The 15,224-nt window shown below is 34.4% G+C and overlaps 1 pseudogene; it reads left to right on the forward strand.

The window, feature by feature from the left end:
• Positions 1-6,456: 6,456 nt before the first annotated feature.
• Positions 6,457-15,224, forward strand: part of LOC121391898 — a 36,356-nt pseudogene continuing 27,588 nt past the window's right edge.

Consider the following 15,224-nt stretch of genomic DNA (forward strand, 5'->3'; position numbering starts at 1 on the left):
GTTGTTCACTAGTATAGAGCTGTATTAATAGGGTAGCGATTGTAGGTCACTGTGATAAGTACTGTTGGTTCACTAGTATAGAGCTTATTAATGGTAGCTATTGTAGGTCACTGTGATAAGTACTGTTGTTCACTAGTATAGAGCTTATTAATGGTAGCGATTGTAGGTCACTGTGATAAGTACTGTTGTTCACAAGTATAGAGATTACTAACAGTAATTATTGTAGGTCACTGTGATAAGTACTAATGACAATAGGAGGTGTTAATCTGTAATATCTACATAATTTTTCTTCATTAACAGTTAAGCAGTATACAGAAGCTTTCTTATCCACTTATTACACTTTTATAACTCCTGATGAAATCATCACAAAACTGCTCTACAGATTACATCATTTCTATAAGGAAGGCAACCAACAAGTGTGGCAAGCAACTACAAGTCTCCTAGTTCGAGTTTTTAACTAACCTTCAGTAAGCCCTACACACAAACATGAACTTAACCTTTGACATTTCACCTTTCAGTGCTCCTTTAATCAAGGAGGCAGAGATTGCTCTCATTGAGTTGATACATACGATGTTAAAAGAAGGGGAACTTGAAATTTGGTCAACTTGTTCGAAACGCTTTGGTGGAAAAACTTAACCAGAAAATGCCAGAATTATACCCTTGTCAATTGCAATGTGTAAAAATTCTGGGTAAGTCTAACTGCTTGTATTTAAGGAGTGAGATTGGTACATACATTATGTGTGTGTGAAAGTACTAATGAGGATGTTAGTATATTTAATACAAATGGATTTGTGGATGTAGGCATGGAGTACATATATGATTATGTTTTTACTCTTTCTTTAGTCCTGTGGCAAGTATAACTGACTTTGATCCATCTGATGTTGCCAAGCAATTAACAATCTTAGATGCTGATTATTTCTATTAAAGTTGATGTGTCAGAGATGTTGTATTGGGCAAAGGAACACAATGAAGAGAAGTGTCCTCAGTTAACACTATTTACAATGCACTTAACAATGTGTCACAATGGTAGGTGTTAGAATACAATGTGTGTTATTAGTGTTATAATTGGTAATAATATATTAGGATTAAGAGCAGATTACTTGAGAAAGATTTGGACTGGAAAAAGAGAGAAAGATTGATGCTTTACTTTGTCAGTGTTATGAAGGTAGTATATATTCCACTTACCTATCCTATTAATTTATTTATTTTTATAGGCATTGAGAGAGTTATAATAATTTTAATGCTTATTTGGCACTTCTGTCAGCCATTGAAAGTGCTCCTGTATCACGTCTAGACTGGTCTGAGAGAATATTAAAGGTAACTCACTATACTAATGTAGACCTTCATTAAATTCGATATTTGGTTTAGGGTTTAGAGGAACCTAGAGCACTTATTGATTCTCGAGGATCTTTCAAGAATTATCGACAAGCTTTTGCTCAAACCAAACCACCCTGTATTCCTTACATGTGAGATACATGTATTACTAGTTAACTAGTTTATAATCACTTATTAAATGTAGTGGTCTGTACTTGCAAGATTTGACATTCCTTGAGGAAACAGCCCAGTAAACTTGAAGATGGTGTCAGCATCAACTTTGGCAAAGATGGAAACAGTTCAAATCTGTTGACCACATACGATTTGCCCAAACCAAGTAAGAGTATGTCAAGTAAATGAAAACTACTCTCCTCTCTCTCTCTCTCTATCCAGACAATATAGTGGTGATCAATTCCAACCAGATCCAATATAATGGGAGTCTTTCATAATTTGATAATGTGGAAACAGATGAAGTAATAATAATTTTTTGCTATATTATTTTAGTTTTTTCATTTATTTAGAAATTATGGGAGCGATCAACTGACATTTAAACCAAGTAACAGACAAAAGTCTATCGTTCAAACTGTGACCTAATGTCCTATGTGTTTTATTTAATTGTGTGTGTGTGTAGATATATAAGTATTACTGCCTTGGGCTCAGTTTATTATATTATTTCAGTGAATCATTTATTTTCGTATTTGGCTTTTATTCCCACTGTTTTGCTATCGAAAATATATATATAGATATTTATATATATATCAGATTCTTGCAATCACCCATTTCCTCAGATCTCTCATCTTTAAAGTGAAACATTTTTAGTCTTCAGTTTTTGAGTTGTTTGTATCATAATTATTTTAATTACTGTTATGATTTTGTATGTTAGATGAAAAAAATTCCAACAAGTTTATCTTTAAAATTCTTCAGTATTTTTAACTCCACCAAAACTTTACAGAAAAGCTTACAGTTAAAGATCTTACATAATGCCAATATTGTGGAGGAATATACAAAATGTCACCAGATTTAAGATAACACTCAGAGCTCTTAGCTTGAGAAACGAGAGAGGGAACTTAACTAAGTCTGGTCTCTCTACATCAACCTATTGAGGAGGGAGTTGTATTATGGTTAATTTGTGGATCACCTTTCAACCCAATAAAATGAATTTTAATTCAGAAAGACCTATTCAGTTATAATATTTCAAATCTAAAGAGTTGTAAATTAAAGTATACAGTACATGTAATAAAACTAATTATGACAATCTTGACAATAATAGAGTGATAACAAGTCTATTTGTGTTCACTTACTTGACTAGTGTTAGTGAGGAGACCACTCATTGGAGGATAGAGATATGGGTCTGTGTCCGATTTGTCGAGAGAAAAAGTTTAATATATTTCTCACCCATTACCTAAAAAACAGTACATTGTGAATAAATGATAAACAGTTCATACTTGTGATAACAAATTGTGTTGGGGATTCATGAGGAAGGGAGATATAGTTCCTTGGGTCCAAACCATGCGTTGATTTTTTTTACATCTTCCTCATTGGAACCATTTTCTTGTAAGAGTAAGGCAACATAATCAGGAATACAGATATCTTTTTGTAATTCTGGTATCTATATACAAAAAAAATTACAAATTTTTAATACTACAAGAGTCTTGTATTATTTGAGATTAACAAATATTCTACTGGAACAAAATATGAAGTATGTAAAAACTTAATAATAAACTGTTTGTGCAAAGCCTTAAACAGTAACAATTGTATTTCACTTTCTCTCTCTCTCTCTCTATGTGTGTGTGCATGTGTGTGTGTGTGTAAGTAAATTAATATACTTACTGATCAAAAAGTTGATGTTGTGCCATATACCCTTTCTCTTTTGGTTCTTTCTACAATATCATTGAAAAAGACATGTAATAATTAATAAACTTACTTGTAGTAGTATATATTTATCAATAAAATCAGATATAGTCATTAATTTTTGAGACCAGTCTTCATCAGTATATCGTAGACCTATCTCAACTGGTACAGTACGAGGACCAGCTAGTCTCTTCAAATAATCGATACTAACAAATATAAATCAAAAAGGGACTATTTGTCAAACAGGAAATCAGTACAGGTTTAAATCTAGCATCATAATTATTGTGTGGTATATATTTCTTGTCAAAAAAAAGGGACATTTAAAGTATCAAGTCTTTTATTAGAAAAGATACTTGCTCTATTTAGGGAACCTTCATTGTTATTTTAATAACAAGAATATGTTAAAAAACAATTTCCCATCATTTTGTAAAGGAAGATTTCACCTCACCTCCATTGATTACTGCTCATAGCAGGCCAATGTCTCATACAACCTCTTAAAATAACTGGAGTTTCAGTTTTCATGAACTCTTTAAAGACTCCAAAGATGGACAATAAAGATCAGTAACACTAGTCTCATCTATTTCCTCCTCAGTGATTTTTATTGAGGTTTAGAGGGATATATCTCAGTAACTGGATGATAACTACGACAACGTATCTTGTGTTTCCCCAACTAGTAGGGATTGAATTAGTGGAAAATTCTACTTTATCTAAATTAGTTATCCCTGTTAGCATTGGCTCCATTTCTGAATGTAATTAGTATATTCTACCAAGCCAATGTTAGTACTACTTGTAGCTGAATTAAGTTTTGTTGTCAATACTGTTGCAAAAGTATGAAGTTTTTGATGCCAGGTATTGGCGCTCCTAACAAAAGTCCCTTGTCAATGACAACTAAAGCGTCATTATAATTGCCTTGACAATCAATACTAATCCATGCATTAATGCTATCACTGCATCCAGGTTCCTGTAAGCTTGAGGTACATCTTTCCAGTGACCACAATGTAAACTTCCCACGTCCAATCAGACATCACTAGCAACCACGTTTACTATTTTCATACTGGTTCTCCTTAAAGGAAGTAATGGCTTTTTCTGCTGCTGTCAATATGCTGGTTTTAGCTGGTGTGTAGAGTTGATATAAAGTTGTCATGATCTCCTCATTATATCTCCATTTCTTACTAATGATGATAGTTCTGATACAAAGATTCAATCGACATATTCTTAGTCAATGGACAATACACTGGTAAATGGGTTAAAATTTATTAAACTCTCTGTAGTATACGGAGTTACAATTATTAATATTCAGTTACTTTTCTATATAAATTTCAGAATGTTTCCGTATATTTCTGTATAACTTTTAACCACGTGTTGAATTGAACATGAAGAGGTTGGCCAGCCGAAGAACAAGGTTTGGAACTAGCTGAGCAAAAGAAAGGTGCCAGACGTCAGTTGATTGTACTGTAGTTCTCTTGCCACAATCCTCACATCAAATGAGAATGAGAAGGTAAAGATTAATTTAATATAATAACCTCTAATATTAAACAGTTTCATTTTCAATATAGCTCCTTACATATGGAAGTTTATAGCCAGTTGATGTTATGTTGTCTCGGAAACTGTGAATTTTATGATAAAAACTTAAGAAGGTGGATAAATAATTTATAAAGCTCATAAAAGGGGAACATATTTATTAAGGACATTGTCTTTGAGTTAATTTCTGTGTCTTTACAAAACAAATAATTACTACAAAAAGAAATGATATATTATATTAATTAATATTGTTTATCACTTATTATTATTAGTATTATTATACCAACAATTGCTGCCAAAATTAACTTTAACTAAAAGAAAAGAGAGAAATTATTCATTTATTTACAGTACACTTACTCTGAATTTTTCCACCACATTTTTCGTTCTAGCCGACGAGAAACTTGTTTTAAATTGAGAGGCACTCTCAGCTACCCCTATATAAAAAATTAATTATAGTATAAATGGTGAAGAAGTTTAAGACCTGATTTCTCTCTAAATCTTCAAGTTTATCTCCTCTTTCTAACACTCGATTAATGTTATCCTTCATAGTCGAAACATAACACCTGATACTTGATTCTGAACTCTACCAAAACCAGAGACATATAATACAAGATTGGAATTATAGTATACACATCATATTAATATTATAAAAGACAAACTTATATAATGGATGTGTATTCTATAATTGATGCTTTCAGGGATCAAGTAAAGACACAATGAATAAAGGGTATATATATTCCAGGATGTCCACTCCTTTGGAAATGTGTTTATATTACAAGGTATAAGGTCTAGGGGTAAGTTTAGTATAGCCAAACTTGATGTGTAAATTAAATAGGATTTAACAACAAAAGGGAAATTACTGTTTAATTTTGGGTCCTGATGACCACGAGCAGGCTGTGTTCGACTTGAATGAGCACATGAGGAGAACTATTCACAAAACTAAAGAAAGTAATGAAATATGTCATGTGATGAGTCACATGATTACATTTCTTCTTCTTCTTCATCAGAGGAATCCAGGCCTAGCAGCTGAACCTGTTAAAATCAACAAGTAAGAAGTGTCTTGTTACAATTTATTACTCACTCTATCCGGATTGTTGTTCTGTCCTCTCTTAAATTTAGGAGGCATCTTCAGTTACTAATTACGGCCACACCTCAGCTTTTATAATTTTCAATAATGAGCCACGCCTACTAAAATACCATGCAGGGAATCCAATTTATCAGATATATTTCTAACACTACAAGATTGCGGTCCGACTTTCTTCACTAAAATGGTTAAAATATAGGGTATTGCATAAACATAATCTCTTTACATAAATGAAAAATTTATAGACAAATTATACCAAATTATGTCGTTTTTATAATAATTATATATCTTATTTCAGGGGCATTGCCCATGTGTGATGAAGCAAGGACTGTACTAAGAAAAAATATGAATAAGGTATGAGTTAGATATTTGTTTTCATTATATTATAATAACACAGTTCAGGTCGACGAAGAGGTGTACATTGATATTCCAGAGAATTCAACATGGCACAAGTTATATAGATATGATATACCAGTGATACACATTAATGGAGAAATTTGCTATGAACACAGAGTTGTAGAAGATGAACTATTAGATGTTTTAAATAAAACCAAAAAAAGGTATTATTAATAATTTTTGATATTGTTAATCTAATCAAATTAAGTCGCCAAAACAAATGTTTGATAATTTATTTATTTGTATTATTATTTGGATCATGACTGGTTGATGTAGGAAGTGTGGTAACAATGGTAACTGAAGAGTTGGCCGATACATATTTGAAGCCATTGTTACATCCCATGAACCAAATACTGATCCAAACTGTGGGAGAGGAGATGGACCTGGTAATGGCAAAGAGCTGCAGACATTTGACTGAATGTTACTAGAGAGAAAGACAATTATCGATTAAGTGGCATTTCTCTTACCTTGCGTAAAATCTCCATGATATGGGCTAATTAATGGAGACATTGGTGGCCATTTTGGACTCAAAAGTGGTGATGCTTTGTGGATATGGAGTAGGAGTTAGAAGGGGAGATGGTTGGTGGCCATCTTGGACTGAGAGATGAAGGTTGTCCTGAGAACCAGTTGTATGGTAATTAATTTACTGTAAATGATAGCAAAAGTATTTTATTAGTTCTGTCTTACTGCTAAGATTTACCCAAGTTGGACATCATGATCTGAAGGAGAATCTCGGAAGGCCTTAGCGAATGGGTTATGATCTATTTTTATTGTGTCACTACAAAAGAGGGGGATGGATATAGTAATGTGCCAGTTTATAGACCTGGTCATTTTGATATGGCTGTTACAGCAAAGAAGGCTGCTTCTGGAAATGGTTGTACGTGTAAATATCTGTCTTCTTTTTTGAAAATAAATTTGCTGACCAATAAACAGTTGGAATATATTTGTGCATTGGGAATTTAAAGCAATCTATAAAGGAAAAACAATAATTAATACTTAAGATCTTTACAAGGTATAATAATAATACTTGTCCTTGCGAGACTTATTGTTGGTCAACTTTCACTTTCTTTAATTGGATTTTATTGTGCAGCCAATGTTTGCCATGAGCAGGTGAGTCAGGATGAAATGTATGAGAGTAGATCACTAATGTGACTATCCGCCTTTCCGCAAACTTCCCCTTAGAAATTAACGAACTTGTAGCGTTTGCTGTCAGCTGAGTTACATCGGAATGTCATAGTGTATTTTTGATGCGGTTGTAGACATTTGTACTCACAACGAATGATGGAAACATGCGTCTATTGATAAAAAATAAATTTTTAGTTGATGACATTAACCTATTACTCACCGTCCAGATTGGTAATAATCATTTCTGACCAACTTCTGAAAATTTTGTCCACAAATCTCTATTGTCAAGTGTAAGCACAATACCACTATCAGGTGTGGCTGTCAAGGGCGACGAGGAATACTCCTCCAAGTCAACAGTTTCGTCTTCCATTGGGTGTTATTAATATTCAGATGATCTGTGATATCTGCTGTCTGTAAGATTCTTTGTGCTCACACTGACATTTTCTATGCAACAGACTGAAAGAGGGTTTTCTTCTTTTCTCTTCCCAATATCCTTGTATTGTTGGGGTATGTCCTCTGGAGAATCTTGATACTTCATGATTGGATTAGAAACCTTGGAGCAGTTTGAAACACCTTTTATGTTCTAATGGGGTATGCAGAATTGCGACATGGCCCCGACAGCACGATCGGAGGTGTAAAGTTAATCCGTAAATTTTACACGTTTGTTATTGCATGTGCTCTATAAGGACAGGGCAATGAGGCGCAATCTAGGTGGAGTACTAACATATAATCAGTTGTGAAAAGAGAAGGGAGTTGAACTCATTTTCCTAAACACAGCATCAGTTAGCACATTTTTATACTGGTGTCCTAAAAGCCTTAGAAAGTTCATTTTTTAACACTATAAACAATATTTACGCTGTGCAGTTAATTAGCATGCAAACAAGTCCCTTTTTGCAGTTTAGATGAATTCTAAAGATCCGTTTTCCCTAAGCCTCAACCAATTACGCTCAACCCTATGACATTCTCGGCGGCTTACAGCAAGCTTTGAGCCTAAATCAACCTTCTGATGTTGGAATGTGCCGAGCCTCCTGGAGAGATCTTTAATTGAAGATAAGGATATATACATACCGGCCTCTAAATGATCAAAAGCTCATGCAATCTTTAGAAAAGGAGATCGAGGACCTGCTCCCAGATTTTAGTTAGCGAAGCTTTTACATAGACGACGTGTGGAACAACGTTACTCTGCCAGACATTAGACATAGACATGGAAGGAGGGGAAACGCAGAGAACATGCAGGAATTAGAGCAGTTTGTCAAATACATTGAGGGCGAAGACGACAAGCAAAGACAAGGAAGAAAGCAGAAGAGCCCGAACATTCGCTGTACTCCAGCAAACATCTCATGTCGAGCCAGTCAATATCTTACGTGGAAAATGCAAGCTACAGAACTTAGATCTATGGAAAAGTTTCTTTGCTAGCGAGAAATGAAAAGGATTATCACCAAAAATGGAAGGTAACTTTTTTTTGCCTGTATTTGATTGCCCTTGGTCTATGCACGAATCTTCCTATAGGAGAATGTTTTCCAGCTATTATTTATATCTGTTGATGTCTGTACTCCAGAACTCCTTATTACTCCCATCTGCCTTGACATTATTACCAGTCGATGTCCGTCGGTACAAATTCATGCCAAACAGATTGGCTACCAAGTGGGGAACAGTAGACAACAAATTCAATTATAAAAAATGTTTCATCCTGAATCAACCAAATACAGGACCTAATGGATGGAGAAACAACTATCATTCAAATTTGTTAAATTAAATAACAACTCAAACCAAATGGAGTCACTGATCAGGTAACCTCATAACTCACTACAACAGTACTAATATTGTGTGTGTTTTTCACATTTACAAATCATTATCTATTATTAATTAAAGGTCATTCTCAATTTCCATGCAAAAATTACATCCCTTTGTTCGGATTAATGTGGAATCTCCAAAAGACAAAACGGCTAAACAATCATTTCAATTTCCAGGACCAAGCTTTCATTGCAGTTACTGCATATCAAAACACCAGGTAAGAAAACATAAAGTCAGTGCTTTTGTCACTAATTTTGTTCTAATTAGATCACAAAAATGAAATTAACATAATACTCCATATGCCCTTAGCCCTTTTAGAGACTCCTTGACTTGAGGATAACGGTGTGTGAAGCAGTGAAAAAAGGAGGGTCGCTTTAGTACAATAACAAAAGCAGTTCTCTATTCCTCAGCATCAAAGCATCAACGGACCAACCTGTCAGCGGCGTAAGTGATACCAGTGAAGAATCAGGTACTTGTTGTGCAAATACTTGTTAAGTTTTTTTTCCTATCAGTCATTGCCACCATTCCAATTATCACCTTTTAGCTCCGATTTTTTGATCATGTTTATTTTCCTTTCCCTAAAGGTTTTGAAGCTCCAAATGTATTCAGAGTACTATCCCCCAACAATTGGATGCCAATTAATTACCAGCAATCCTCAACCCACTAGAAAGTCCTATGGCGGTCCACGTTATTTTGGGCAGATGAGAATAGGCCTTGCCCAACCAGTGCTTTGGCGATATCCTCCTCCCTTATGGGATGAGACTGCTCCCTTTTCAGAGCCATATCTTCATCGAGCATCCAGTTAAGTTCATTAATATGCATTTGTTTAGAGTGTGGAACTTTTTTATTAAAGGATTGTATTTTGGAAGCACACAAGAGGTGATCATAAGTCCCATTAAATTACCAGACCTGTCCAGAACTCCGTGATCCACCAAGACATGCTGGATATAACGAAGATGATGTCTTATGATCAGATAAATCATTATGAACATGAATATGAATGCAATTTTAACTGCTCCAAAATTTAGTTTTTATTTTTTTTCCTTGGCGTGTTCAACAATGTTTAAACTTATCTATCATATCAATAACTCAGTCTTTCGTAGTTCAGATTATTTAATTTAAATCCCATCATGCATCCATTGGTGATTCTGGCAACGAAGACATAATCCCAGGAAAAAACCACAACCATTTGTTCTACTCTTAGAACATTCAAAAAAAGATTGGCCCTCGTTAGGTCCAGGTGTCTTGTAACTTTATGTCTGACCTTTTACACAGGCACCAAAGGGGGAGTGACCTTTAAATTTTGCAAATAACGGAAGAGCCTTTTACACGTATCCTTCAGCACTCTTTGGGGTCCTTGAATAACCTTTTTGTTTTAGAAGAACTTCTACTGCTTCTTACATTACTACTGTATATACTAATGATTTTTGGTGTTTTGAATGTGGTTTGTTTTTCATTACAAATGGTGGGCCAAGTTGTTGATTTACATACTCATCTTGTTTAATCACACAGAGAAGAATCATCAGTTGTTTTGGGTTGTGGATGATAACAGAAGATGTAGTAGATGAGTTGAGTGGATCTTTATTGATGGTAGCTAATGATAGTCGTGTTTAAGGTTGTAAACTGTGACCTAACCACTACCTCGGATGGTGTGGTATTGATTAAATGATCAGACACATATCTTAGTTGTGATGATTAGGTTAATACAGTAGTGACTTGAGGATGTTATGATTTTATATCCGCCCTTTCATTTTTTTACTAGGAAGATCTGATTTCTAAGCAAGGTTTTCCCAGGGAGATAATGTCAAATGTATCGTCCTTGACAGGGGACATCCCTAATGTTTATAGTTCGTTAAAAAGTACTCGTACTAGAGGAGTTGTCTTGTTTCTATAGTCTTGATAAGCAGCTTCATTTCCCACTGATAATTTTTCTCAGTAGAAGTTGTACATGAATTAGTTATGACTTCTTTGGTCGTTGTGGTCGTGTGTGTTAGATGGTTTGTTATGCCTAAACAACAACCTTTACAACAACAAAATAATTTAATATTAATAAATTCTTGTGAAATACTGACTTTAGGCGGATGAATGGACTTAGTAATCTTAAATGACTTCCATCTTTGATCATACCGAGACACAAAGGAAGGGGCAGTATATTCCGACATCGTCTAATCCTAAAATAAAACTGTATATAACATACAACATATATAGTATTTTTATACCTGAGTGTTCTATTCTTTAAAAAGGAGTCCTAAATCTTCTAATGCTCCTTGCAATACCGCAGGGTTTTCTCTCATAAATGTCTACAGTATTTAATACTTTAAAAGTCACATAATGTACTAGTATTTTGTAAATATGACGTGATATCAATCCATGATTTAGGTAGGAAGGTTTTCTGATTCCTTCTTTTCCCTACTCATAATGTAAACAAACTTTCCAGGCCCATCTTCAGACAATATCATAGTTATTAATAGAGATGGAAACACCCACTCCAAGTTACCAAACGCACAACAAGTGAAAATCATTTTTCACATTGGTATTCTTTCTCGGTTCCCTTAATAACAATCTGTTTATCCCCGGTCTGCAAACCCTTGCAACCAATGATTGAATAACATAAGGGACACTGTTGATAAAGGGACCCATTATCCCCTGAGGACTATAGACATTGGGGTCATTTTTATAGTAGAACTAAAATGCTGACTTGTGAAGATGCCGCGTGAGTTTTTATCAGAAGGATGACAGCCATAGGTGTTCTTGTGGCTTTGTACACTATTGTTGAAATTCACTGACAATATATACAGTGTGGATCCCCCCCCCAGAAGGAAACAGCAGGAACTCCGACTATAAAAGATATATATGTCACGTAGTTTGTATCAAATATTGCCAGTCACGGCATGAGGGGAGTGGTTTTCAGTGGTAATTGACTGTATACATTTAGACCCCATCCCAAAAATAAACCTTAAAATGCTTGAGTATATGATGTACAATCAGTAGTGAGCCCATCCCATTATTACAATATTTAATTTGACACAACATGCCAAACAGTATTTTACCTAGCAGGCGGTTCATACGTGGGGGTGTGGCCTGGGTTGATAATAACAACAAGTACATCACTCCATATATTTAACACAACTTGTAATTCATTAGAAACAACTATAGAACTCTAAAACATAAGAAACATTATACAGGGAGCTATGAAGTACATCCTAGAATCCTTGAGGTGGTTTGCGACCTCAACACACTGTTAAACCATATAATTAATTGATCAAAACTCTCTTACTTATTTCTTGATATCCTTTTTTGTCTTTCCAACATGTTGACTACAAAATCTAATACTATTACATAAGCCAACAACTGACCTGTATATCTGAGAACAGACATTATATATATGTCCAAGAATAACGGGGAATATGTTATCTATGTCTTGACCAATCAGATCACTTCATTTAAAATATGTATAATATGTAATACATAAATGAGATACTATTAACTTGGGTTCTATAATAAAGTCAGACTCTCTCTCTCTTCTGATATCTACTCACACCTTAAGACTAGAGTTCTTACAATAATGTGCTAATGTCCTGTGATATGTTAAGAAAGGTTACATCTCCAAGATCATTAATGTACTAACTTCAGATTGGACAACACAAAATTCACTAGAGTAGGATGTTTAGGGGGTTTATAGCCTCAGATTTTATATGGACAAAGTGCATATTATCACTTATGTCTTCAAAGCTATCAATACTTAGGCAAGTAGGTCAGGGGGTAGTCTTGACTAGCCAGATTTAAACCCCTCGGACTGATTATGGATGAGAAAGTTTTAAGGAAACTGTAATAGATCAGTAACTGTTCTTTTCACATGAAGAACTGTATGCCAATCAAATACACATATTCGTTTACATCATATTAGGTTATTTTGTGTTGGTGAACACAACTTGATATTTCATATTGGTATATACTGTTTCTTATGAGAGATAATAACTGTCCTTTCTTTGATAGCTATTACAAACTCTGTCTCGGAATATATCCAATATAGCAGGTAATTTTGGTGGAGGAATAATACTTTAGTGAATTTGTTGAATTGCATTTCATTTGCCAATATTTATCTTTCAATTATATTTTAATTAGAGGTTGGTAGTAAGCATGAAAAGTCATTCAGTCTCACTTTAGTTCATTCAGCAATATTTTCTCCTCGAAATTACTCACTATAACTAGTGACATGTACATGATGTAGAATACCAACACTCATATATTAATGTTACGTTACCTCATCATCATTGTAGTACAATATTTTCTATGACAGTTTTCTTAGATTCTTTCCCTCTATTTTGTTTCAATCAAGGGGTTGGGTCTATCTAGGAGACCCGGTCTAGGGACTAAGTGTGCAATATACTTACTTCGTCTTCGCTTTGTTGTACACAAGAAGATCTCCTGTCTTTTCACTAGGCCCAGTTTTCTAACATAAATGAGGATATTACTATCACAATAAATAGTTGTTATATACTTTGCCAATAACTTGGTTTTTGAGTATTGCCATTATTTGGGTAACTTCCCTCTTCAGACTCTTCTACATTACAGAGTTAAATATTCAATACCATGCGCAGTAGGTTCTGACGCGTGGTTCTTATAAGTGAAAGTGAGTAAAGACTTTCTTTGTGTTTTTACTGATTTCTCTCGTTTATACATTAGTGGAGGAGAAAATTGGGATACGGTGGCTGCCGTCGAGCCTCCTGCAGTAGAAAGTAAAATTATTTGGTCGATGGAATCCAGATGAAGTCCAAGTCGGGCGACATTAGTCTTCAAGTGAGTTCAATGAATTATAAGCATACAAAGATCTTTGTTATACAAGGAATATGATGAACGTTATGATTGCCCCAATGATCTAGGGTGATTATTAATCAATGTATTTAAAATGTACATAATCTGATGTCCATGTACACAACTATTTCCGGTTGAAGAAGAGCCACCCAGACATGTGAATAACTTTACGCGTTTTACGTGCTATGGACAAGGAACTTGCACCAATCAATTCAGCTTTGCAAACGTGCATTTTTATATATAAAATTTGGCTCTCTAGCACTACAAGAAAGGAGCAAACTAGGAAAGCTCCACTCAATGGCATACCTTTCACATACATTCAAATAGCACACCTTCAAGGATTTAATAAATTATAATTTTCGCCTTGAAAAGTCTGTCATCTGTCACGTGAATACAGTTCTAATTATATGAACGAGTGTTCTATTATAGCAATTACTATTATTAAAATAATAACCAGGGTATTGTCTTATGCAATTTAAGGCAACTATAAAGCCACCAAGGTTCTGTAAAAAGTTTTAACGAAGGAAGACTGAGAATGCCTATTAGAGGTAGTAGATTTTCCGTCTGATGGCTTCACGATCACATTCATCAACTTACAGGTGTTGTTTCAGAAATCTTGAATCCATTTACATCTGTTGAGTTCTTCTAATAGTCATAGACACGCAATAACCTCCTTGGTATGTGATCTTAGTCTCTTTCTCTTAGCCATCTTTATGAACACAAGAGGAGAAAACGTGGTCTGTTCGCATGATTACCCACGTGAACAAATAATGATAAACCCCTTAAAATGTACTTTAGTGCTAATTGCATATAATAGGAGAGGAAATTCCTCACCTTACATTCCATTCATAAAGCACCTTTTTTTTATAAGAGGCTCTTCTCAACTTGGACATACTATAATACATGGTCTAGAACATTTATATGTTAGTATGTGATTTCATCATGGGACTGATCATGTGATTCATCATGTTATTTCTATTTAGGATTATATCTGTGTTAAAAGGACAAGGTGCAGTGGTTTCTACCACACACAGCTGGACGTTATCAAATAACCGATTTTCGAAAAGCTCAGGTTAACTATAATTTACATATAGAAAATTATGTTTCATTTAATTAAAACCCTTCTCTTTTGTGTTTTCTCTAATTAGTGTCCCATTGTGGAGCGATTAGTAAATTCACTATGATGCATGGTCCGCAATAATGGAAAGAAAATGTTAGCTGTTTCGAACTTGTTAAACATTCTTTTGAAATCATTCATTTATTGACTGGAGAGGTATGTATAATTTTTAGATAATGGATTTTTTATATTATTATCTGTAAATCC

Source organism: Gigantopelta aegis, unplaced genomic scaffold (genome assembly GCF_016097555.1).
Source record: "Gigantopelta aegis isolate Gae_Host unplaced genomic scaffold, Gae_host_genome ctg3073_pilon_pilon:::debris, whole genome shotgun sequence".
NCBI classification, from domain to species: domain Eukaryota; kingdom Metazoa; phylum Mollusca; class Gastropoda; order Neomphalida; family Peltospiridae; genus Gigantopelta; species Gigantopelta aegis.